The following is a 27,604-nucleotide window of genomic DNA, read 5'->3' on the forward strand; positions in this document are numbered from 1 at the left end:
TCTTAGCATTCTTCCATAATTTCGGCATGCTTCCTGAGGAGAGGGAAGCATTAAAGAGCTGGTTTACTCTGGGTTTATGGTGGGAGCCAAATGGTTCTGGATATTCGCTGGACATGGGTCGGTATGAGAGCCAGACTTAATGCTTTGGAGAAGGGTCAGTGACTCTTCAAGCTGAAACTCAGGGAAAGCTAGTGAGATGGAGAATCCAAGAGGTGAAATTTGCTATTAGAACTAAGGTAGAAGGTCAGTTCTTCCTCTGAGATGTTAGTGAAGGCATGTTGGATCACAAAGATCTTATTGTGGAAGAATTGCGCTATCTGCTTAGACCATTATTCCGTGCATGGCCCTTCCTTTGTGCCGGCTTTCGGGCGGTAAAGGATTTAACTATGCTAAAGATTTCCTTACTCTTATTTTGGGCATTTTCTATCTTGGTTTGAAAGAAGCTTTTTTGGGCTGCCTTCATGAGAATGTAATGAGGTTTTGAGGTGTCTTTATACACCTTCCTGTCCTCAGGTAGATAGGATTTACGCCATTTCCATCCCATTTTTCTACAATTTCTTTTGCTAAATCTGAGGGAATCGTTAAACCATGGAGCTAGTGGGGCCGACCTCTTTGAGGAGCGAGAAACAACCAGTACCGCTGCATCAATGTTGGTTCAGAGCGATGAATCTATTGAGAGGGCGTCCGAGTCGGGGCAGCCAGACAGCTCCGGTGAGGAATGACCAAGGGCGTCTCCTAACACCGTGATGGATATTTTATGGAACCTCCTGTAATTAGGGACCCTCTGCCCTGCATTAGCCCAAGGTGCTGTGGCAGAGTTTGGAATGTAAAATTTTAATAGGAGATGGCCAGACCAGTTAATGGTAAGAGGTAGGCTTACTGATATGTCAAAGTTGTGAAAGATTTGATCTAGGGTATGGCCCTTCTCAGGGGTGGCCAAATATATAGATGGAAACATGTTGCAGGCCTGCAGCGTCTCCAACAAGGAAATTGTTTGAGGGTCTTTTCCATTGTCCATATGTACATTGAAATCTCCCAGAATTAGGCAGTTGTTGTATTTTAAGGCCAGGGGGGTGGTGGCTGTATTAAGCGTAGTAATAAAATTTCCAAATGCACTGGGAGGTCTGTAAATCAGAAAAACAGCTATGCTCGGTTGGTCCCTCCTAAGGATTTTACAACCCGTAGGGATGGCCGAGGTGATAGTAGAGTGGAGGCTTCAGACAGCCAAGTCTCAGTGAGAAATAAAAGATCAGGCTGTTCGTCTGAAAGTAGGCCATAAATGTGTGGTTACTGCTTTTGCATAGTGCGACAATTTAAAAGGGTGGCCTTTAAGTCCTATATTTTCTTATTGTTTTTATACTTATTGTTGCGTGGGAGGATCTTAGGTGTGAGTTTCCTGGGCTGGAGGAGAGACCAGTTGCACTTATTGCATTGAAAGTCTACCGTCAAGTTCGGATCAGCCACTGGGCACTGACATAATGGTAGCCGCCTAAGGCTAAGCAGTTTTACCCTATTGTAATATAGTGGAAGAAACTCACCGGTGGGGAACTGGGCAGCATGGCCGGCGCCGGACGGCTCAAGGCACAGACGGGTTTGCCTTTGTCATGCCAGCGGCACGCCCGTTGCGCACGTCTGCTGCGCACGTCCTTTTGCATCTGGAATATATAGGCTAATGCCAATGATGCAAATTAGATCGCTAACGCAACTGAGGAAGTGGAAACTGCGTGGGGGGAAGCGAGGAGCCAGATAGTAGCCCCAGCCCTCCGCACAATCGGCGTATCAGACGCGGCGGACCAGGACTGGAGGAAAAGCGAGAAGCAAATCGGAGCAGCTAAGGAGATCTAGGCATGCAGAATCAAGTAAAGTGCAAGTGCGTGTAGGTAGGAGAAATTGTTAAAAAGCCACACATATACAATTTAAAAAGTATTAAAAACCTGGTAGCAGGGCAGGAAACACTAAATCCTACCACTGTCAGCTGGATGCGTCCATTTGCATCAGGAATATATAGGCTAATGCCTATGATGCAAACTGGATCGCTAACGCAGCTGAGGAAGCGGAAACTGCGTGGGAAACAGGGGCTCAAATTGGATCATAAATTCAAAGCTGTTCTGAACAGGGGCCCCCAAAATATGTTTGGCCCAGGGCCCCCAAATTCCTTAAAATGTCCCTGTCAGCTCCTACCCTTAAGCCTCCGTCCACCAACCCTTACAAACTTCTCCAATCAACCAACCCTAACATCCATTCCCCAGCATCCTTCCAACCACCGTCCATCCAACCGACCTCAAACGTTGCCTTCACTTGTCTCATCCTCTAACTCCGCTAGTTGACCCCTAGGTCTTCTGTTCTCGCGCTATTGTAAACAAACCTGCAATCAGCAGCAACAGACGCCAACTCCAGATCTGTACAGGCAAAAACATCGGCAGGTACAACCCACAAATGGCCAAGAAAATGGGGGGAGGGGGGTGTATATGTAAACGCGGGAGGATAATTAAGAAATGGAGGGAATTAAGGGGGAAATTCTGCTGTACGATAGAGTACCTAAAGCCATCTGCAGGAAACCAAGCACAAACAAGCATTTGCAATGCAATAGGTCTCGAATTTACGCAAGTTTGAGCTATTGACATTGCAAATGGCAATGCCTATTATATTTATTTTCGTTTTAAAAACATAAATAAAAGGCATTGTCATTTACAATGCCAATAGCTTTAACTCGTGTAACTGCGAGACCTATTGCATTGCAAATGCTTGTTTAGGACTGTTGCCCTGGCTGCAGCCTTGAAGTGTGCAGACATAACAGGGTAGATTAAGAACTGTGCTGTCCACCACCACCTCTTTCTGCGCCCCTGAATTCCACCCTCAGCTCCTCCCCTGCTGGAGAATTAACGAACGTGAGTGCCCTGTGGTTTTGTATTTTTCTTCCAGGGCTATCAAGTCTGTAACTGTTGCACAGGACCAAGGCGCTGGATGGTCTCAAGTTGCATAAACTTAAACAAGTTGCCGACATAATGTATATAAAATGGAAGAATGACAGCTCGTGATTTAAGGTATTCCTGAGGGCTGTAAACTGCAGAGTATGTGAAGCCAATGGCCCCTGACGATAACAGTAAATTACCTTGTAATCCAGGCGGGGACATAAACAACTGGGAGCGAGGGCTTTATCTCTTCCCACAGTCCTGGCCTTGTGTAAATACACTTTATGAGGAAATGTGAAACACATTGAGGGTTGCTCTGTTTCTCGTCCATCGTGCTCGTTGTCAGGCCGTGTCCCTTTGTTAGACGGATGGGCGCGTGCGTGGATTCCTTCGGTTTACAAGGGGAATGTTTGTTTGTGTGTGTGAGTGTGTGCGCGCGAGCGTGTGCAGACGTGAGTGCGTGTGTGTGTGTGTGTGTGTGTGTGTGTGTGTGTATATTGTTGTTCTTTTTAATGTCCATGACTTCTGGTGTGAAACAAAAAGTGAACACCATCCATTTAAAATATATGCCAGCTAGACACAAAACGGTAGACCCAGACCTGCCCAGCTGCCCTTTGTGCTTGTCGTTGGTACTTTAAATTCCCACTCAGTACACAACTTACGCTTTTTTTATGAGAAGATATTTAGGCCAATATGTGTGGTTTCAAGTTACTCATTAAAATCAAATTATTGATTGCGTTAGACACAGATACGCTGCCACCATGGCCCAGTCACACACATACACGCGAGCGCGCACACAAGCAATGGCTAGACAAAGTAATCTTTGCAAGTGCGACGGCCTTAAGTCAAAGTGCACAGGAGTAGGGTCGGATGAATGAGTGTGAGCAGAGCAGGCCTTGATGTCTGGCTGCGCAGGGCCCTTTCATGTGGCACAGAATCAACACAACATGATTTACAACAAAATAAACCCGGAGCTCTGCACCAGGACTCCAGGCCATTCCCAGCGTGTAACAACACACACACGTCCTGCTCGCCGTTTGCAGTGTTCGTTCGAGATTGATGAGAAATTCCGCATATGGCAAACACGCAACTAGAATTATCATAGCCAGAATTTGTTTTGGAAAAAACTCACCTTTTTAATGGTTTTTATTTTTTGGGGGATCTCATTGACGTAATTCCAAGAAGCTCTTTACAGAGAATATTTGCAATTATTGATGTATTTATTTATAGCAACAAATAATATATTGATCAGGAATGGTGCACACCTTGTCACTTAGGACAATAGAGGGTTTGAGTGAATTACTAATACCAATGTGGTTATATCTGCTGTTAAGTGAGCTGTTTCATGAGGGTTAAAATCTAAAAGGACAAACAGAAATCGGAATGCAGTAGAACACTACCTACCTACAACAGACCAGCGACGTGGGCAGCTGCCTCCTGCCTTGCAGTACACATACAAAATTAACATACTTACACTGTTCGGCTATTCACAAGTACCAGTGTAACACTCAAATACAGCAATAAGCCAAAGAAAGGTGTGACCAGTAAACATTTGCGAAGGGGTTTCCACAGCGCATCAACGCGTGTCGCTGCGTTTTACATGACTTACATCCATTTGAGCTAGAAACAAAAATTGACATACGAGTAGCGGAAGCAGCATGTGACTTAACGGTCAGAGCTGCCGACATTGGACATGGGGAAGGTTCCAATATCGGGGGACGCTTAACGTCCTGTGATTTTGGGCAAATCACTTAATCTCCCTGCGCCTATTCAAAAATGAATGTATCCTTCTGAAACGTAACTGTTGCTCATGTAAAGCGCTCCAAACTCTTCGGGTTGAGTTTGCGCTATATAAAACACTGCAGCAAAAAATAGCATGCTAAAGCTGTCAGAATCCCTCCACCCCATTGATGCCATCATGACAGAATGTTACTATTACAACAGGTAGAGATGGAGGAGAAGGCGTCGCTGTTTGTAGTAGGGGCCGTCCTTTATCATCTGTTGTGTGCTCCCTTTTGCACTGGAGGTCCCATCTCCGATCTTCTAATGTTTCATCACTTCTGCCCTGTAGTGTTCAGCCAGATGAAAGCGCCCCGTGTGTTAAGTGTTTTGTGTGCTGGACCTTGGGCCTGCATCCCTCTCCGCAGGGGTGGAAGCCCGTCTCCTCACACTGTTGACACGGCGCTATTTAAAACACAGCTGTTGGAGGGCGCAGTGCCCAAGCGCCTATGGAGAGTAAAGCAGGCAAGAGGTCGTGGCTTTGAAGCGGGTTCCATACAAGTGCAAACAGTTGTTTAATTGGCTAACAGAACAGAGGAAGCTGCACAGAGCTCTCAGGTAAATGCTGACAGGCAGCTGAGGGTGCTGGTAGCCCTTCCGAGTGACAGCCAGCTGCCGCTGCGAGTGACGTCTGTGACCGGAAGCTGCTGAGCACCTTGTGGTAAAAATAGTACGTAGTAATACTGATGGCGTGATCAGAATTGGCAGAGTGAGGAAGAGTTTGGGAGCGGCTCCAGATAATGAAGAGGATTTAAGAGGAAGCGGAAGAGAGTGAATGTCTTACTGCAGTCGACAACACGGTGTATAAATTCAAAAGTAACAAGCCCAGTCAGCAGCGAGTGATGTACAATGACCTAAACGCCACTAACTCTCAATATATGCCCACCCTAATTCCCGAATTGAACCATCCTAGGGACCGTATGGTCCCCGGAGGGCACTACCCACCCAAAGACCCTGAGGGGGAGTGGGGAAGCTTCAAGTATCTCTTCCCCTGTGTTGCACATTGTGAAAGGGGAAAAAAGCTGACACGGTTACATTGTGAAAGGGAAAAAAAGGTGACACGGTTTAGGTGCAGCTGAAATGACATCCTTTCCTTACCCTGGAGACCGCAGCTCATGTGTGAAAGGGAAATGCAATGAGTCGGGGCTATGGGTGACTCAAGCACACCCTACGCAGAGCAGTGGCTCCAAGCTCGGTAATCCTGCTGTGCAGAGGCACTGAGAGGAACTGGGCAAGGGGTGTTCCTGCAGGACTAATTTCCATCATCACCCATGCTGAATCCATAAAACAGAGCTCAAAGAAACATGTGGGGCTTCCGGTGAGCCCAAGCAGTGAGGAGCACGAGGGTCAAGAGGATTGGCTGGCGAGGGAGGAATGGAGCCAGCAACACCACAGAGTGTGGGAGAGGGGTGGGACAAGCACCGCTGGGGGTGAGGGGGGTGTGGGAGGAGTGCAGAACCGAGCGAGCTAGCATCACCGGGACAGCCGGTGGAGAGGACAGACATGGAGGGTGGGAGATGGGGGGACTGCAAGCACTGCACTCTTATGGAGTACAAGTAAAAAAAAACAAGCATTTGCAATGCAATAGGTCTCGCATTTACGTGAGTTTGAGCTATTGACATTGTAAATGACAATGCCTTTTATTTTTGTTTCTGTTTTTAAAACATAAATAAAGGGCATTGTTATTTACAATGCCAATAGCTCAAACTCGCGTAAATGCGAGACCTATTGCATTGCAAATGCTTGTTTTATTTGTGTTTGCTTTACAAGTGCTCGTGCTTCCAATTGACCCTCAGATGCAATGAAGAGACAGCCGAGGGGCTAAGAGAACAACAATATGGTGTCAGTCACTGAGGTAAAAGGGTGCGTGACGCCACTGCATCTAACCCTGGCATTTTGGTGAATAGATGTGTATCAGAGACTCAGTGATGCAGCGTGAAGGGAAGCTCGGCTGTCATGTGCCTTGGTCTTCGCCTGTACTCACTGCACTGACAACCATAAGCTCTGAGTGAGACAGCTCATCACAAAAACACACATGCCACTGAATCATAACAGGCAGAAAACAAAGAGACAAGTAAGGGTGAAGCAAACCAAGCAATGCAGCTGAGATACAGTCAACGACTGACAGTGAAGGGCGAAGGGACAGAAAGGTGGCGGGCAGAGGCAGACACGAAAGAGACATCCAGTCTGAAGATCACACAGGGGAGAGGAGAAAAAGATCAACCGGCCAAGGAAGCAGTGGAGGCAGCAACAGACCGGGTGAGATGGGCTGGAAGGACACAAGGAGACTAGAAAACAGGGACAGACGGAACCCTGCTGACAAAGGCAGGGGGAGGGGAAGGGACGATCAGAGGCAGTGAGTACTGGACACAAGGAGCAAACAAGACTCACATGACAAACAAGCGGCCGCGAAAGTGAAAGTGATCGCGATCAAACATCAAAGCGGCCGTGACAGTGAAAGCAAATGGTGTGCAGGCTGCCAAATGGTGCGCGCGCCCGGCGCACATGCACGGTATTTGGAGGCCTGAAAGCACTCGTTTGCACTTCCAGATCCCCCATTTACAAAAGCTCTCGCGAGAGCAGCGCTAAAGCGCTGTCTCAGGCGAGACCTAAAAAGTGCCCCCAGAAACGCGTGACCAGGGAAAGGATGGTGGCCATGGACAGGAAGCTGTACTGGGCCCTTGCTCCATCAAAGGTACAAGCACATAAATACAAAGTGAAAACTGGATGCTATGACCAATGAGAAGCAAGGAAATGAGAGTGATGTTGAAGCCAACCACTGGTAAATAACAGGTGGTCTCTAAGCACTTTTTAGTTTTTTTCTATAAAGCAATACTCTTGCAAGCCACAGCACATGTGCTGTCTCAGTCAAGACTTAAAAAGTAGATCCCTAAATGTGAGCAGTGGAAGGATACAAGTCAGTCAGTCAAAATGATCATAAAGAGGCTGTGCTCAAGAGGAAGGAAACACACAAGAAAAGGAAAGCAAGTTATCAAATAACAAACAAGGACAAGAGAGTGACCGTAAAGCCATTAAAAGTTAGCAGTTGGCAGGCTCTCAGCCACCTGTAAGCCTCCAATAGATCTTTTGCAACGAGACAGCTTGTGCTATCTGGTAGGCTCAACCTAAAAAGGGGGACTTTTGTTCTTTGGGACAAAGGTGAACAACCACAAAAAGAGGTGAAGGGAGCTATGACACACCTCACAGGTGTCAGAATAAACTACAGTGAGGCGATCTGGTATGGTCAAGTGGAAGGCAATGCTGGGAAGGACTATAAAGTAGAAGGAAGGGCATTGTGAAGCACGTCACTAGTAAAAGTAATAGAAAACGTAATGCCTGAGTTTCCTACATGGAGACTGCCCAAGCAGAAACAAATTAAAAGAAGTGAGGGAGCAATGGGAATGCTTACTGTCAGTAAATGCACATATAATCCATACTGTCCTCAGTGGTAATGGTCTATGGCATAATAAGAAAAGGGACTAGGGACGAAACAACAGGGTGATTAAATGAGTCTTGAAAAACATAATCCCTTAATTAAACAAGCATTGGCAAAAACCAATAGGCCTTGCTTTTAGGACCTACTGGCATTTCCAGTTGTTTTAGCCATGCAGCACAGCATCCTTGCATGCAAGAAACAACTGTGAAAATATGTACCAATTGTTTATGGAAGATGAAAATAAAGAGGAGGATTCAGAAAAGCATAAACAAGAATGTACTTTTACATGTAAGAATTACTAACAGGATTCAAGTTGCTAAAATGGTTACAGTGAAGCGAAGGTCAAACAACAGTTGCTTTTCAGGTGCAAAGAGGCACTGTACTTAAAATGTCTATGAAACGGGCAATAAACACATCTTATGTCAACTTTATGACTGAGACAATGTGTAAGGTGGCAAGTTTCAAAATTCAGAACAGTTCCCTCTGAAAGAGACATATGTATTTTCCAAGTCGTTGGGCAGTTACCATATGTCCTTTGCTCTCACAACTCCTAGCGGTTGTCACGATTCACTCCCTGTGCTCTTGTTCCTACCACCAGGGGGCCGCATTGTGGGGCTTTTCAGTATTCTAATATGCTTCCAGACACTCCCCTGTATGCATATCCTGACTTTCAGGTATTTGGACATCATTTAGGAATTGACATCCATTCCCAATCCATGCCGGGTTTTGTGGAAGCCAGTCTGCTCCTGCTGGAAACTCCAATACCTCTAATCCCCTGCTCACTGCTTTGTCTCCACCCCTGCAGGCCAAGGATGGGTGGAGGAATTCAGCTCACCTGTGGCTGGCTGCTGCTAGCCTGCCCGCACATGAGTAATGTGAGCTCTTTTAAGCCCCAGCTCCCTTCAACCCAGTGTTGGTCGTTGTAGCTGTATAGCGGTGAGACCAGTCCTTATTCCAGTGTTTCTTGAGCCTTTGATATCCTTGTTTCCAGATTTAGTTATTCCTTGTTCCTGAGCACCTGCTGTTTCCCTCCTCCTGAACTAGCTCTGCCTGTAGTGCTACCTTGACTCTTAAACCTTAGCATTCCTTGTTACTGAACTGCAGGAGTTTCCCTTTTACTGATCTAGTACTGCCTGCAGTGCTACCTTGACTCCTGAGTTTTAGTAATTTCCCTGTTACTGAACTAGCACTGCCTGCAGTGCTACTTTGACTCCTGAAGCTTTAGTAATTCTCTGTTCCTGAACCAGCACTGCCTGCAGAGCTGTTGGAAACAGCTCTTTTTGCAGGGTTATCCCCAAACTCTTTGCTTTTTCCTCCTATTTTTTCCTGACCTGTTTGTGTTGGTTTTAGGACTCTGGGCACTTTACCACTGCTAAACAGTGCTAACATAGCTTTCAGTGAGTTTGTGTTGGCTGAAAAACCCTCCTGGGTGTTCTTAACGGAAACATGGGCCTCGGACTCCTCCGGTCCTGATCTTATAGATGCCATCCCCGAAGGCTACGCTCTTGCAAGACTGGACCATGTGGGGCGTAGAGGAGGCGGGCTGGGGATTCTATATCAAACTCTCTACTCCTGTCGTACCACCCCGTTATCCCTCCCTTCAGACTCTTTTCAGGCCTTACATTTCAAAATTACTTCTGTGCTTTTTGCCCCTTTTTCGGGTATACTGATCTATAGACCTCCTGGACCCAGAACGGAATTTAGTCAGAACGTACTTAATCTTCTAGAACCCTATTTTGGTTGTGAGCATCTGACGATCCTGGGGGATTTTAACTTCCATCTGGATAATTTTGATTCTAGGGACTCCCTCTCCCTCTTGGACTTGATGTCTGCCTGTGGCCTTACTCAAATGGTTGATTTTCCTACTCATCGGGCAGGACATATCCTGGATGGGGTCTTTTCTAATGATCCCAGAATTTCCACGGGCCGCCCTATCCCTCTGGTCTGGTCCGACCACCTGGCCACCCTCTGGAGTTTCTATCTCTCTCAGTCCTAGGTCCTAGTAGTAGGAAACCTAAACGGAACTATAACCTGATTTCCAATGAGACTCTGGCACCCCTGATGCCTAATAATAAGATCATTAATGTCAGAGATGTCAGCTTGGCAGCCTGTGAGTTGGACTCCTCCATGTACAGGGCAGTGAATATTCTGGCCCCCGTCTCTCTCCGTTACTCGGCGAGGAAGAGTCCGTCGGCCCCTGGTTTACTGACTCTTTGAGACGCCTAAGACAGGGCTGTAGGAAACAGGAGAGACTATGGAGGGCAAGTTGGGATAATAAAGAAAGGGAGAAACATAAACTTTCTCTCAAAAGGTACAAGGCGGAGGTAATCAAACAAAAGCAGGTCTACTTCGCTAACTTAACCACGGATCTTTCGTCCCCCAGAGATCTATTCCGAATTGCTGATTCTCTGTGTACATTGCAAATGCCCGACCCTATTGTAAGTTCTCTAGATCTCTGCGATAGGATTGCCCTGTTCTTTCACTCCAAAATAGCCGATATTTATTCCGCACTGGAATTGCAAAGGGCCTCCCTGCCCCCCTCCACTACTCCCGCTATACCTGGCAATATAATTGAAAACCGGGCCTCTAAGGCGAGTCTGTCTAGCTTTCCTCTGCTCGCCCTAGGCCAACTAGACAGGTTGCTGAGTAAAACCAGGTCGGGATCGCCCTTAGATCCATTCCCTCTTAAAGTCTTCAAGGACTGCAGGGAAACTTTACTGCCTCCCCTTTTGGACATTATGAATAGGGTAATACAGGAGGGTGTGTACCCGTCCTTGTGGAAGGGGGCGGTTGTCAAGCCTCTTTTAAAAAAGCCCACCCTTGATCCTGAAATTCTAAAGAACTTCCGACCCATTTCACTGCTCCCGGCTCCAGCTAAAATGCTTGAGATTCACTTAAATGAACATCTCACGGCCTTTCTAGATTCTTCTGGGCTCCTCGATCAGGCCCAGCATGGTTTTCGGAAGTTCCATAGCACTGAGTCCGCTCTTACAGTTGTGCTAAATAATATTCGCAAGGAGGTGGATCAGGGCCATACCACTCTTTTGGTCCTGCTAGACTTAACAGCAGCCTTTGACACCCTGTCCCCTGTGACTTTGACATCTCGTCTGAGGGAGATGGGGGTGGAAGGCTCGGCTCTGAGTCTTTTGGCCTCTTTCCTGGATCATAGGGAACAGAGGGTTAAACTAGGGGAATTCCTATCCCCATCCCTGCCTGTCCAATGTGGGGTTCCACAGGGTTCGGCTCTCAGTCCGACCCTTTTTAATATCTATGTGACCCCACTTGCCAAGCTTATAAGATCTTATGGGATGGAGGTAGTGTCCTACGCGGACGACACGCAGATCATGGTGTCTCTTTCACACCCTGGCAATTCCACGGCATCCAGCTTCAGGAACTGCATGGAGGCAGTTTCTAATTGGATGGTCCTTAATTCTTTGAAGCTGAATGGTGAAAAAACGGAGGTCTTGTCTTTGGTGGTGGGAGTGACGTATGGTCGGCTGAGTGGTGGCCCCCCTCTTTGGGAACGTGTCCTACACCCACGGACTCAGCTCGGAATCTGGGTGTTTTGATTGCCCCCTTTCTTTCCATGAATCTACAGATAGATAGAACGGTTTCTACTTGCTGGGGCATTATCAGAATCCTAAGGAAAATAAAACATTACCTTGCTCCCCCAGCGCGCAAACAAATTGTGGTTGCCCTTGTGATCTCTCGGCTTGATTATTGTAATGCCCTTTACTCTGGTATTGATAGGGGTCTGGTGCAACGGCTACAAATCGTCCAGAACGCAGCTGCCAAATTTGTGACGGATGCTCCGAGGCTTTCCTCGGCTACTGTTGTTAGGAAGAGCCTTCATTGGCTTCCTATCTCCACCAGGATTACTTTTAAGATTCTTAGCCTTACGCATAGGGCAATCTTTGGGCAGGGAGCTGGAGGCGTCAAGGACCTTCTTGTACCCTATGTCCCCTCTAGAAATCTTCGCTCCTTAGGTAAGAATCTGTTATCTGTGTCCCGATTTAGGAGAGTCAGGTGGGGAGGAAGGTCTTTCTCTCATTTGGCTCCTAAGCTTTGGAATGCTCTCCCCATGGAAATCAAAGCTCTCCCGTCTGTCTCTCTGTTCAGAAAAGCATTAAAGACCTGGCTTTTTGTTAGGGCATATCCGTGAACTGGATTTCTGTTGTTTTGATCGTATTGTTAGGCGCCTTGATGCCTTTGGGCTTAGTTTGCGCGGTATAAATCGTCTTTCATTCATTCATTCATTTCATTCATTCATTCATTCTAAAGTGCATATGCTCTCTGTGTAAATTGTGCTATGGATTGGTGTTTCCATGATTGGGCATTTGATTTACTTGTTAGTCCTTAGTAAAGTGCACTGAGTGTGCCAGGGCCTGTTAATCAAATGCTACTCTTGGGCCTGCAGCACTGATTGTGCTACCCACGTGAGTAGCCCTGAAAAGGTAACTCAGACCTGCCAATACAGAGTCTGCGTGCAGTTTGTAACTGCATTGTCAACTTGGCCAGTGCACACACTTGCCAGTCCCTAACCTTCCCTTTCCTTACATGTCAGGCACCCCTAAGGTAGGACCAAGGTACCCCTGTGGGCAGTGTATGTGAAAGGCAGGACATGCCCTGGTGTGCGTGGTATGTCCTGGTAGTGAATTACAGCCAATTTTGTTTTTCACTATTGCAAGCCTACTGTTCCCCATAGGACGGAATGGGGAGTTTGTTTACAACATCTTATAGACAAAACTGACCCGGGGAATTAGGTAGGAAAATAAAGCTTGGTATGCCTGAACTCAGAATCTAAAGATGCATCTTTTAGTGAAGGTGATTTTGGCATTCTGTGTTTGAAAATACCACTTTTAGGAAGTAGGTATTTTCTTGCTCAGTCATCCCGTGTGCCTCTGCTGGAATATGGATTGCCTGTCTGGGTTTTGGATGACAGAAGGCTGGTAAGCAGGAGTGGCTCCAGATAGTCTAGGTGGGTCAGGAAAGGGCTGAATAGACCTGAGCTGCGATGGGGGAAGGAGGAGCATATTTCCTTGCACCTCAAAGGGCCTGGTCTGCCTCTGACAATGCCGTCTCCACCTCCTGCCAGGAAATCACACCAGAGAAGGCAGAACTGGTTCTGGCTGGGCACACACTCTCTGCCTAAGAGATCAAAGGATTTTGGGATATAAATATTGGGGCCCAGAACTCTGACCTTTAGAACTCTTTTGGATCAAGAAGACTGCCAAGAAGAAGAGCCGGAGAAGCTGTGAGGAGGAACTACCACTTTGCTGTGTGCTTTGCTGTGTTGGCCTGCAGTGGCTGCTTCTGTCTTGAGCAGTGAAAGGACTGGACTGAACTTTCTGCAATCTACTTTTGAGAGTTTCTCCAAGGGCTTGAGGTAGAGCTTGCCCCCTGTTCAAGAAGTCTCAGGAACAACAAAGACTTCTAGCTCTAGCACTGAGGACTGTGTGTTTTGTGCTGCAACAGAAGAAAAGCAACTCGACGACGTCTACGACGCCGCTGCCGACTCCGTGTCCTGAAGGCACCTCAGAGGGCACCGCCGCACTGGTCTCACAGACGACGCCTGCTGACGCTGCCAACGAGCCGCTGCTCGCACCGCGACCTTTGGGCACTGCACTCCGCACTGACTTGGTTTCACGACGACGCCTTGGCACCGCAGAGGGCATCGCCTCAATGTCGCACCACGACCCTGGTCTCGCCTGCTGATGCTGCCACCGAGTCGCTGCTCGCACCGCGACCTGTGGGCACCACACTCCGCACCGACTCGTATCCCCGACAACGCTGCTCCACGCCGAAATAGATGCCACTGCTTGCATCATGGTTCGAGGGCACTGCTCGTAAAATTACACGACGCACCGCCCTCATCCCGCACCTCAGCCTTTGCCTACCGACGCCGGCACCATCAACTCCAGTTCGTCAGCCGATGACAGCGCTTCAGCAATGACGCCACTGCTTGCACAGTGACCTGCCAGCACCGTGACGAGCACGCCTTCATCTCGCACAGCGACCCTGGTCTCACCGACGACGCCATCTGACCCCGCCACCGAGCCGCTACTCGCACCGCGACCTGAAGGCACTGCACGCCGCACCGCTGCACTTCACACCGCAGCACCAGACGCCTGCCGATGCCAGCGCTCCTGACTCCATCAGAGAGTAGATCGACCTGCAATGCGTGTGACTTCGAGGGCCCAGACGACTCCTGCACCGATCTCCAGAACCAACGCCTGCGGACGCCGTGTTTTCGGAAGCTCAACGAGAGGTCATCGACGCCCTGTATTTCTAAAAGGTACGGTTTGCGGGTCTTCCCGACACTGAAGCTGGCCCGCGACACCACAGTCAGCCAGAACTGTTTGGATTTGTTTGCTCACAACACCGCGATAACCCCAGAGGGAGCTATCGACATCAAGGAACTGTTTTGATAATTGAAGATTTTGAGTACTGTATTGTGGATTTTAATCATTTTTGGTCTTCACTTATGTATATAAAAATATTGGATATTTTTCTAAACTGGTGTGCTTACTTATTGTTGTTGGTTATGTGCAAATGCTTTACACACTGCCTCTAAGATAAGCTTGACTGCTTGTGCCAAGCTACCAAGGTGGTGAGCAGGGGTTATTTTTGGAGTGTAACCCTGACTAAAGTGGTGGTTTCTGCCTGGCTTTGGCACATGCCTTAGCCTGGCAAAAATCCAATTTCTAATAAGTGCTACCTTGACTCCTGGGCTTTAGCAATACCCTGTTCCTGTACCTTGAATCCTGAGTTTTAGCTCAATTCTTGTTCCTGCCCCAGCACTGCCTTCAATGCTACTTTATTTTCTTGATTCCTGAACCTGCACTATTCTAGTATACCTTTGTAGCCTCCCCTTCTGTATATCCTTTTCCATTCCCTGCCTTTCTTCCCATTTCCTGGGTTCCAGTTCCTAGTTTGCTGTCTTTCTATTCTGCTGTCTTGCTTCTGTTGCCTTGTATGTTTGTTACCTGCTTTCTGCCAAGTGTGGCCTGTGATTTCCTTCCTTTCCTGTTAAGCACTCCTCCTTGCTAGCTCCTTGTCTATTGTGCTTGTGTTTAGTTCTACCCCCTTGCTGTTACTGCCTTTGGTGTTCCTGTTTGCTCGTCAGGATCCGTGGGCACAGCTGACAACCTAGGTGGTGTTTCTTGTTCACTGTGAGTATTGTCTTTGAGTTGCATTTATAACATCACAATAGGTATAAGCTCCACAGACCATGCCTTTGCATGCATATCCTATATGTGGATATTCGCAGTCAGTATCTGTAACAGCAATTTTGGGTGAGAAACTTACTGAGCTTCAGTCTTATCGTGTGGAGCTCCTGGGTGCTTTACCCCACACTCCGCTTCATTGTTAATGTTGTTTCATATATATGTCTTGCATATTCGTCCTGGGTGTAGTGTTTCTGAATGCTAAATTACTTCATAAGTGCCTGTCCTTTCTGGGTCTTAGCCATCTTGTTCACTTGTACAGGCTTCACCTTTGGATCTCTTTTCCTCCTCTGACTTCCTATGTGATCCTGGGCAGTGCTGTACTCCTCTCTGTGTACGTTTTCTACCCCGTTCCCAGTGCTTGCCCAAGTCCCTGACTGTGTTCCTGACATAAACCCAGACAGTCCCTGACAGCGGTTCAGCGTCACGCGGAGTGTCTGTCTTGTGTGTCCACTTTTGCTTGGCGAGAACTCAGTCTCCTTTCTCGAAAACCGTGTCTCAAGGGCATCAGCGCTTATTGGTGTAAGCCTTCATTTTGCATTTGCGAGAGGTGTCAGTGAAGCAAATCTCGTCGGGGTCTATAGACCAGTTAGCGTTCCACTGTGGTCTCTTCGTTCCAAGAGCTCTTTCGAACAGCAAGGTGGCAGGACTTTCTCCTGTCATGGAACAAAGGGCCGGGTGTAAAGCAGACTTGAGGTTGATACATTCCAGTGCAGCACACTGAACCACCCTTTTTAAAGTACTCATAAATCGCTCAACAACGCCATTTGCCTGTGGCCAGAGAGGTGTACTTTTCAGATGTTTGATGTTAAAACAATTAAGAAAGTCTTTGAACTCTCTTCTATTGAATGGTGGACCGTTGTCAGATTTGAGAATGGAGGGAACACCCAATGTGGTGAAAATGTAATCTAGACTCTCTGTGACTCTGCCGTGTATTTGACGATAGGTTTTCCACTAAAGGAAAACTGGAGTACTCATCGAGAATTACCATACCGTTTTTGAGGGGTCCAAAGAAGTCAACTGCAATCCTTTCCCAAGTGTGCTTGGGTAGATCAGACATGTTCAACAGGTGCTGATTCATTTTGGGAGACAGACAGTTATACAGATGATAAGCTTTAAACTCCCATTCAACTCGCTCATCAAGTGGGAATCTCACTTGTTTTCCTGAGGGCTCTTTTAGTTGCAGCAATGCCATGATGTCCTTCGTGTGCCTGTTCAATAACTTGTTGTTTCAGGATTTCAGGGATAACTATTCTTGCCCCTCTTAGTATGACACCATCATGTGTAACAGAAAGTTCTTCCTGAACATTCTTGAACTTCTGGTACTCAACATCATCTGTAAGAGGTTGAGTATGATTACTCTATGATCGTGTTGTAATGAATTTCTTGAGCTTACACATGTCTTTTTCAGTATTAGTAGCTGTCAGAATTTGTTCCATAGAAAGAGCTGTGATATTGATGTAGGCCTCGGCTGCTTTGGACATTGTACTATGATGCTGTAGCAGCACTCACGAAAAGTAGTCTGCATAGTTTGGATCCTTCCCTGGTTTGTGCATGATAGTGTAAATATACCCCATGCAGACACAACCCCTGCCTCTCGATGTGAGGCGGCATCTTGGCTTTCAGATTCCCGAAGATGGTGAGCCACGCCTGATGATGCATGACAAGGGTGAAATGCTTTCCGTACAGAAGCACATGGAAGTGCCCAAACTACAGCCACGCTTTATTTCTCTGGTTGAGAATAAGCACGTTTAGTCTGAGATAGACTCTGGCTAGCATAGGCCACAATGTGTCTCTGAGCATCGGGCTGTCCATTGTGTGGGGCAAGGATCGCTTCCGACCCCAAGGGTCTACATCCATCACAATCTCTGAATCCAATTTTGGATCAATGTAAGCCATTTCAGTTGCATTTTCAAATGCATGTTCTATTTTCTTGAAACTTTGGTCTCCTTCAGATGACCATTCAAACAGAACATCTCACTTTGTTCGTTTTTTTTAGAGAGGCACACACATTATCAAAATCACAAATGTAACTGAAGCGGTAGCTGGCCATGCCGAAAAAGGATCACAGCATGGTCACATATTCTGGAGAGCAAGTAGAAGACAATGCTTGTACCTTTTCGGGGTAAGGACTCATCCCCTTTTCAGAGAAAATGTGCCCAAAGAATTTGCCTGTTTTAATCAATCAATCAATCAAGAAATTTGTATTGCGCACTACTCACCCGGAAGGGTCTCAAGGCGCATGAGGGAGGGGGTCTGCTACTGCTCGAACAGCCAGGTCTTGAGCTGTCTCCTGAAGGCGAGGTGGTCCGGGGTCAGTCGCAGGTGGACGGGCAGGGAGTTCCATGTCTTAGCCGCCAGGTAGGAGAAGGATCTTCCTCCGGCGGTGGTTCTCTGGATGCGAGGGACGACGGCGAGGGCGAGGTTTGCGGATCGTAGCTGGCGGGTGGGCGTGTAGAAGGTCAGGCGGTCGTTGAGGTATCTTGGGCCAAGGTCGTGGAGGGATTTGTGTGCGTGGGTGAGGAGTCTGAACATGATCCTCTTGTTGACGGGGAGCCAGTGCAGGTCCCTCAGATGGCTCGAGATGTGGCTGCGTCGGGGGACGTCCAGGATGAGTCGGGCAGAGGCGTTCTGGATACGTTGAAGTCTTTTCTGAAGCTTGGCTGTTGTACCGGCGTAGAGGGTGTTTCCGTAGTCTAGTCTGCTGGTGACGAGGGCCTGGGTGACTGTCTTCCTGGTCTCGGTCGGGATCCAGCGGAAGATCTTACGGAGCATGCGAAGGTTGTGGAAGCAGGCTGAGGATACGGCGTTGACTTGTCTGGTCATAGATAGGGAGGAGTCCAGGATGACGCCCAAGTTGCGTGCGTGGTCCGTAGGCTTGGGTGCGGTGCCTAGGGCCGGGGGCCACCAGGAGTCGTCCCATGCGGAGGGCGATGGTCCCAGGATGAGGACTTCTGTCTTGTCCGTGTTCAATTTCAGGTATGAGGTGATCCATTCCAGGGCCGTCCCTTGGATGCCGGTGTCGTTGAGGCGTTGGACTAGGGTGCGGTGGCAGACAGTGTCAAATGCTGCGGAGAGGTCTAGGAGGATGAGTGCCGCTGTTTCACCGTTGTCCAGCAGGGCTCGGATGTCGTCGGTGGCTGCGATGAGGGCGGTCTCGGTGCTGTGGTTGGCTCTGAATCCGGACTGTGATGGGTCGAGGGATCCGTTCGACTCGAGGAAGGCGGCCAGTTGCTGGTTGACTATCTTCTCGATGACTTTGGCGGGGAAGGGAAGGAGCGAGATGGGGCGGAAGTTCTTGAGGTCGGTCGGGTCCGCTGTTGGTTTCTTCAGCAGAGCGCTGAGCTCGGCGTGCTTCCAGCTTTCCGGGAAGGTGGCTGTGTCGAAGGAGGTGTTGATGATGTCTCGGAGGTGGGGTGCGATGGTAGAGGCGGCCTTGTTGAAGACATGGTGCGGGCACGGGTCTGTCGGCGATCCGGAGTGGATGGTGTTCATCATGCGTGTTGTGTCTTCGGGGGTCACCTTGGTCCATGTCTGGAGGATGGCGGCGGGGTGCGTAGGTTCGACCGATGGGTGCGGGGGTGAAACGCCGAAGCTGTTGTGGATGTTGGCGATCTTGCAGTGGAAGTACGAGGCGAGGGAGTCGCAGAGCTCCTGTGAGGGAGTGATGTCGTTGTTGCCGGTGCTGGGGTTAGAGAACTCCTTGACGATGTTGAAGAGCTCCTTGCTGTCATGGGCGTTCTTGTCCAGTCGTTCCTTCAGAGATTTCTTCTTGGTGGTGCGGATGAGCTGGTGGTGTCTGCGGGTAGCGAGTTTGAGGGCGGTCATGTTGTCGGCGGTCTTGTCGAGGAGCCAGGCCTTCTCGAGGGTGCGGCAGGCCTTCTTGGAGTTCTTGAGTTTGTCGGTGAACCATGGGGCCTTCTTGCTTCTGTGCCTGGTGAGTGGGTCCTTCAGTGGGGCGAGGTCGTCGGCACAGGAGGTCAGCCACTGAGTGAGGTTGAGGGCTGCTGTGTTAGGGTCCGTTGTCCTGACAGGTGGGTTCTGGCTGAGGGAGGTGGCGAGCTGGTCGACGGTGATCTTGCTCCAGTTCCTGTGGGGAACCCGCTTCGGGTGGTGGTGGATCGTGTTCTTTTTGAAGCTGAAGTGGACGCAGCTGTGGTCAGTCCAGTGAAGTCCGGTGGAGTGGCTGAAGGTGACGTGCTTGCTGGATGAGAAGACGGGGTCGAGCGTGTGGCCGGCGTAGTGGGTGGGGGTGTTGACCAGTTGCTTCAGCCCGAGGTTGGCCAGGTTGTCCAGCAGGGTGGTGGTGTTGCGGTCGTTGTTGTTCTCCAGGTGGAAGTTGAGGTCCCCGAGGAGGATGTAGTCGGCGGAGGGGAGGGCGTGCGGGCTGATGAAGTCGGCGATGTCTTCGCTGAATTGTGTGCGTGGTCCCGGGGGTCTGTAGATGAGGGTGCCTCTGAGGGTGGTCTTGGGGTTGAGGTGGATCTGGAAATGCAGGTGTTCGGCGGCGTTGAGAGTGTCGGTGGAGTCAGTCGAGGTGCCAATGGTGCTTTTGTGGATGATGGCGATGCCTCCTCCGGTCTGGTTGACGCGATCTTCCTGATGATCTTGTATCTGTCCGGGATGGCGATGGCGATGTCGGGGGCTGAGGAGGCGTTCATCCAGGTTTCCGTGAGGAAGGCAACGTCAGGAGATGCGGTGTCGAGGAGGTCCCAGAGTTCCACGGCGTGTCTGTGGACGGAGCGGGTGTTGAGCAGGATGCACCTCAGGTGGTTGCTGATGTCCGTCTTGGTGGGTGCGGTGCCGGTGCGGAGGCAGGAGAATTTGCAAGATCTGCAGGCGAAGGGTCCATGGGTGTGTCGCGGGGATGCTTGGTGGCACCCGGGGGTTCGGGCGGTGTTGAGTGCGATGAGTGTGGCGGCATCGTAGGTCCTGCGGGGGGGCTGGTGGGCGCGGGGGCCAGGGGGTCTGGCGCTGGGCGCGGTCCAGGCGCGGACGGGCGCAGACGGGTTTACCTTTGGCGCACCTTCGGCGCTCAGTCGGCGCTCCCGCTGCGCGCGTCCGCTGCGCGGTCGCTGGGGGGGCGTCATAAGTAGTGAGCCGGGATGGAGGGTCGGCTGGGAGGCGGGAGGCGGATGGCCAATGGGAAGGAAGGGGAGGCGGGACTGCGGGGTCAGTGGCGGGAAACCGGAACTGGGAGGCGGGAAAGGAAGGCGAGTGACCGGGGCAGCGGCGGCGGTGAACTGGCACGAAGAAGGGCAGCAGAGCAGGCAGCGAGCGGAGGGCAGTACCTGGAAGATGCGGGGCAGAGGTCGGCGGCGGCGGATGAGGTAAGTGGCGTCAGGGGTGTCGGCGGTGACAGCAGGCAAGCAGGCAGGCGTCAGGTAGTGGCGGGGCAGAGGTCAGCGGCGGCGGAAGAGGTAAGTGGCGTCAGGGGGGTCAGTGCTGGCAGCAGGCAGGCAGGCGTCAGGTAGGCAGGCGTGAGGTAGCAGGCGTCAGGTAGCAGCAGTGGAAGGGGAGCGACCACCTGTGAGGAACAGGGGGTCACAGTGACCAGCGCGGAGTGGACCCCTTAAGTAGTGAGCCGGGAGGGAGGGTCGGCTGGGAGGCGGGAGGCGGGTGGCCAATGGGAAGGAAGGGGAGGCGGGACTGCGGGGTCAGTGGCGGGAAACCGGAACTGGGAGGCGGGAAAGGAAGGCGAGTGACCGGGGCAGCGGCGGCGGTGAACTGGCACGAAGAAGGGCAGCAGAGCAGGCAGCGAGCGGAGGGCAGTACCTGGAAGATGCGGGGCAGAGGTCGGCGGCGGCGGAAGAGGTAAGTGGCGTCAGGGGGGTCAGTGCTGGCAGCAGGCAGGCAGGCAGGCGTCAGGTAGGCAGGCGTGAGGTAGCAGGCGTCAGGTAGCAGCAGTGGAAGGGGAGCGACCACCTGTGAGGAACAGGGGGTCTTCTATGCATTTAGTGTGATATATGCATTAGCAAAAAGATGGCATACTTGTGTAAGTGGTTTGTCATGTTCCTTTTGTGTAGTCCAAACACCAGTATATCATCACTGTAGTTAAAAGCATGTATGACAGGCTAAAGTATTCGAAGAATGACATCTTGAAAGGTTTCTGCAGTTAACACAGCAAAACCAACATGAACTGAAAAAATAGTAATGTACCTACAGTTTTCTTCCAGTTCAAATTGATGGTAACCTTTGTTCAGATGAAGGCAGAAGAAAACTTTGGCGCCATTCAGCTGCGTGATCATGTCCGCAATATGTGAACCTGGACAGCTTTCTCTTTCAATCAATCAATCAGACATTTGTAAAGCGCACTACTTACCAGTGAGGGTCTCAATGTGCTGGGGGGGGGGGGGGGTGGGGGTGCTGCTACTGCTCGAATAGCCAGGTCTTGAGGAGTTTTCTGAAGATTAGCAGGTCCTGGGTCTGCCGTAGGAGGATGGGGAGGGTGTTCCAGGTCTTGGCGGCGAGATGGGAGAACGATCTGCTGCCGGAGGTCGCTCTTCGGATGCGGGGGACTGTGGCGAGTTCGGCGGAGCGGAGCTGGCGTTTGCGGGTGTAGAAGCTGAGTCGTCTGTTGAGGTATGTTGGACCAGTCTTGTGGAGTGCCTTGTGTGCTTGGGTGAGGAGCTTGAAAGTGATCCTCTTGTTGACGGGTAGCCAGTGCAGGTCTCTCAGGTGGGGTGTGATGTGGCTGCAGTGAGGGATGTCCAGGATCAGGCGTGTAGAGGCGTTTTGTATGCGGTGCAGTTGTTTCAGGAGTTTGGCCGAGGCTCCTGCTGCCGACGAGGGCCTGGGTGACTGTTCTTCTTGTTTCGGTGGGGATCCACCTGTAGATCTTGCGTAGCATGCAGAGGGTGTTGAAGCAGGAGGACGAGATGGCATTGACCCGCTTTGTCATGGAGAGAGTGGAGTCGAAGATGAACCCTAGGTTGCGTGCGTGGTCGGTGGGTGTTGGAGCTGTTCACAGTGCGGTCGGCCACCAGGAGTCGTCCCAGGCGGAGGGGGTGGAGCTGAGGATGAGGACTTCCGTCTTGTCCGAGTTTAGCTTCAGTCGGCTGTTCTTCATCCACTCCGCGACGTCTTTCATTCCTTCGTGGAGGTTGGTTTTGGTGGTGAGGGAGAGGATCAGCTGGGTGTCGTTGGCGTATGAGATGATGTTAAGGTCATGCGTTCGGGCGACGTGGGCGAGCGGTGCCATATAGATGTTGAATAACGTCGGGCTGAGGGATGAGCCCTGGAGTACGCCGCAGATGATCTCGGTGGCTTCGGAGCGGAAAGGGGGGAGGCGGACTCTCTGGGTTCTGCCGGAGAGGAAGGAGGTGGTCCAGTCCAGAGCCCTGTCTCGGATCCCAGCGTCGTGGAGGCGTGTGCGTAGGGTGCGGTGGCAGATGGTGTTGAAGGCGGCTGACAGGTCCAGGAGGATGAGGGCCACTGTGTCTCTGTTGTCCAGCAGGGTCCTAATGTCATCGGTGGCGGCAATGAGGGCAGTTTCGGTGCTGTGGTTGCTGCGGAACCCGGACTGGGATGGGTCTAGGATGCTGTTCTCCTTGAGGTAGTGGGTCAGTTGTCTGTTGACAGTCTTCTCGATGACCTTCGCCGGGAACGGGAGCAGGGAGATGGGACGGAAGTTTTTGAGGTCCTTGGGGTCAGTCTTGGGTTTTTTGAGTAGGGCGTTGATCTCGGCGTGCTTCCAGCTCTCCGGGAAGGTAGCTGTCTCGAAGGAGATGTTGATGGCTTTCCGGAGATGGGGTGCGATGGTAGTGCCGGCTTTGTTGAAGATGTGGTGTGGGCATGGGTCTGACGGAGATCCGGAGTGGATGGTGTTCATGATTTTGATGGTGTCGTCGACGTTTATGTTGGTCCAGGAGCGCAGGTGGTCGGTGTGGATGATGGCCGTTGGGGCGGAGGTCTCAGTGGTTGTTGGGGCGGTCGTGACGTTGAAGCTGTCGTGGATGTCTGCGATCTTGCGATGGAAGAAGGTGGCAAGGGAGTCACACAGGTCTTGCGAAGGTGGGATGTCGTTGGTGTTGGAGCTGGGGTTGGAGAGTTCCTTCACGATGTTGAAGAGCTCTTACTGTTGTGTGCATAGTAGTCTAGGCGGTCTTTGAAGGAGGTTCTTTTGGCGGATCTGATGAGTTGATGGTGTCTGCGGGTGGCATTCTTGTGGGCTGCGTGCCTGTCCAGTGTCTGTTCACGGTGCCATTTCTTCTCTAGCTACGGCAGGTTTGCTTGGAGGCCTGGAGGTCTTCTGTGAACCAGTTGGCTTTTTTGCTGGCGTGACTGTTGGAGGGTTTCTTGATCGGGGCGAGGATGTTGGTGCAGTCGTCGATCCATTGTCTGAGGTTGTGGGCGGTGGTGTCGAGGTCGGTGGGGTCGGCGGGTGGGTTCCGGGCGAGGGTGGTGGTTAGCTGGTCTTTGGTGACTTTGCTCCAGCAGCGGCGGGGGATCTGTAGGGTGCGGTGGTGCATGGTGGGTTTCCAGAAGGTGATGTGGATGCAGCGATGGTCAGTCCAGTGGAGTTCGTGGTGTGGTTGAAGGCGACGTGGGAGCTTGCGGAGAAGATGGGGGTCAAGCGTGTGGCCGGCGGAGTGTGTGGGTTGTCGATCAGGGTGGTGGAGTTGCGGTCGTTGTTGTTCTTGAGGTGGAAGTTCAGGTCCCCGAGGAGGATGTAGTCTGTGGAGGCGAGGGCATGTGTACTGAAGAAGTCGGCGATGGAGTTGCTGAACTGTGGCCGTGGTCCGGGGGGTCTGTAGACGAGGGTTCCTCTGAGGGTGGTGTTGGGATCGGTGTGGATCTGGAAGTGTAAGTGTTCGGGGGTGCGGAGGGTGTCGTCGGTGTTGGTCGAGACTCTGAGAGTGTTCCTGTGGACGATGGCGATTCCTCCTCCTACTCCGTTGGCGTGGTCCCTGCGGGTGATCTTGTAGCCGTCTGGGATGGCTATGGCGATGTCGGATGCCGAGGAGGGGTTCAGCCAGGTCTCCGTCAGGAAGGCGACGTCTGGGGAGGTTGAGTCAAGTAGGTCCCAGAGTTCAACGGCGTGTCTGCGGGTGTTGAGAAGGATGCATCTGAGGTGGATGCGTTCTTTCATGGTGGGTGGCTTGGCGGGGCGGATGCTGGTGAAGCTGCAGTTCCAGCAGGTGAAGGGTCCTTGGGTGCGCTTCGGGGCGGCCAGGAAGCAGGTGTGTGATAGTCCGTTGTTGAGTGCGAGGAGGGTGCTGGCATCGTAGCGGAGACGGGCATTGTGGGGTTTGCAGGGGCCAGGGGTTCTAGCGCTAGGCGCGGTCCAGGCACGGGCGGGCGCAGACGGGCTTGCCTTAGGCGTGCCTTTGGCGCGCCCGCTGAGCGGGGAGGGTGGAGTGGACAAGCGGGGGGGCGTGGCCGCAGGGGACACAGCGGCGGGAAAGCTGGGCAGGAACGGTGAGGGAACAGAAGGCAAAGGAGGGCACAGGCACCAAGGGTGAAGGAGAAAAAAATGAGCAATTTAAAAGTTAAACAGAGGCAATACACAGGGCACAGAAACCAAGGGTGAAGGAGGAGAAGCGAGCAATTTAAGAGTTTAAAAGAGGCAATACAGTACAAGCAGGAGGGGCGGGGCCCACAGTGGCGGGAGAGACGGGGGCAGGAGCGGCGAGGCGACAATGGGCAAAGGAGGGCACAGGGCACAGATTAAGCAACGATAACTGAAGGGGATAAAACACGAACAATTAAGCAATAGACAAGCAATACAGAGCAAGCAGACTTACGGCGCAACAGGTGGTGCTGTCGCGGCGTGGGGGAGCGACCTGCCTGCAGCAGGGTCAAGGGTCGCTCTTTCGATTGCTTTGTTGACCTGTCGTATATAAATACAAATGCACACTGAACCTCCACTGTCCTTTTTTGGTACCACCACAATGGGTGAAACCCACTGTATCCGACCAGTAGAATGCTCGATGATATCATGCTTTAACGGTGTCTCTAGTTCTTCCTCATAGTAAGTGAAAAGCAATTTGGTGGTGTCACTGTGCAACGGGGCGAATATCTTCATTAATGTGTAGCTGTACCTTCTCTGTCTCAAGTTTCCCCAGCCCATGAAACAATGTCCGAACTGGTGAAAGATTAATTTGAAAATGATAGACTTCATTTAATTTCCACTTGCCTCAGTCGATATTGCCGTTTGGCTTTGTGGGAGTTGGGTAGAGTGCTTCTGGAACTTTCTGGCGTCCATCTTCTCGTCTCGTCGTGGTGAACTTAGTTTCTCTTTTGCTTTGTGAACAGTTATGAAATGGTTTTCCTTCCTGCAGTGTTTGAATATTTGTCTGATGGCGGGACAATAAGCTTCATGCTTAAAGAGAATCTACTCGGTGGGCATCTGCCTAGTTTTTAGGTCTCGGCTAGCGAAGGCTGCGCTTGCGCAGTCTCGCTCGCGAGATTTAATGACTTGGAGAAGAGGGGCTTGAACCCGCCCCTCTTCTCCATTGGCTGGCCTCTTGAATGCTGGCCAGCCATTGGAGAAGAGGTTTGTCTCTCCGAACAGGCCCCGTCCTTTTCGGATTCGGGGGCGTGTTTTTTGCTACTTTTCTCAATATCTCCTCCAGCCAATGGCAAGAAGAGAGAAAAGAAAAACACGCCCCCGAATTCGAAACCGCCGCTGCCTTTCTCCGAGGCATTTCTGCTTCGCCTCGGAGAAACGCGTTTCAACAAACAAATGATGGACGGAATGCTGACAATGCAGACATTCTCTCCCAGTCAAGAGATCTGGGTTAAATCCATCGTTCTTTTGCCCACTACGCCACCCCAGTTCAGACATGGCCATATGCAAATCAGTCTTGACCCTGTGCCTCATGGGAACAGTCCAGCCCGAACTGCCAAGCCATGTCTTCCCTGGACCGGAATCAAGCATCCTAGGACCGGTTTCTGGCTATCAGCCGTCATCAGCCAGGATAGCTCGACTCCAGTGGCGTAGTGAGCACGGGTCCCACGTCTGGGAATACCCATCCCACTTAGGGCGAAAAGCGTTTCAACAAACAAATGATGGACGGAATGCTGACAATGCAGACATTCTCCCCCAGTCAAGAGATCTGGGTTAAATCCATCGTTCTTTTGCCCACTACGCCACCCCAGTTCAGACATGGCCATATGCAAATCAGTCTTGACCCTGTGCCTCATGGGAACAGTCCAGCCCGAACTGCCAAGCCATGTCTTCCCTGGACCGGAATCAAGCATCCTAGGACCGGTTTCTGGCTATCAGCCGTCATCAGCCAGGATAGCTTGACTCCAGTGGCGTAGTGAGCACGGGTCCCACGTCTGGGAATACCCATCCCACTTAGGGCGAAAAGTGTTTCAACAAACAAATGATGGACGGAATGCTGACAATGCAGACATTCTCCCCCAGTCAAGAGATCTGGGTTAAATCCATCGTTCTTTTGCCCACTACGCCACCCCAGTTCAGACATGGCCATATGCAAATCAGTCTTGACCCTGTGCCTCATGGGAACAGTCCAGCCCGAACTGCCAAGCCATGTCTTCCCTGGACCGGAATCAAGCATCCTAGGACCGGTTTCTGGCTATCAGCCGTCATCAGCCAGGATAGCTTGACTCCAGTGGCGTAGTGAGCACGGGTCCCACGTCTGGGAATACCCATCCCACTTAGGGCGAAAAGCGTTTCAACAAACAAATGATGGACGGAATGCTGACAATGCAGACATTCTCCCCCAGTCAAGAGATCTGGGTTAAATCCATCGTTCTTTTGCCCACTACGCCACCCCAGTTCAGACATGGCCATATGCAAATCAGTCTTGACCCTGTGCCTCATGGGAACAGTCCAGCCCGAACTGCCAAGCCATGTCTTCCCTGGACCGGAATCAAGCATCCTAGGACCGGTTTCTGGCTATCAGCCGTCATCAGCCAGGATAGCTTGACTCCAGTGGCGTAGTGAGCACGGGTCCCACGTCTGGGAATACCCATCCCACTTAGGGCGAAAAGCGTTTCAACAAACAAATGATGGACGGAATGCTGACAATGCAGACATTCTCCCCCAGTCAAGAGATCTGGGTTAAATCCATCGTTCTTTTGCCCACTACGCCACCCCAGTTCAGACATGGCCATATGCAAATCAGTCTTGACCCTGTGCCTCATGGGAACAGTCCAGCCCGAACTGCCAAGCCATGTCTTCCCTGGACCGGAATCAAGCATCCTAGGACCGGTTTCTGGCTATCAGCCGTCATCAGCCAGGATAGCTTGACTCCAGTGGCGTAGTGAGCACGGGTCCC

Source organism: Triturus cristatus, chromosome 1_2, assembly GCF_964204655.1.
Source record: "Triturus cristatus chromosome 1_2, aTriCri1.1, whole genome shotgun sequence".
NCBI lineage: Eukaryota > Metazoa > Chordata > Amphibia > Caudata > Salamandridae > Triturus > Triturus cristatus.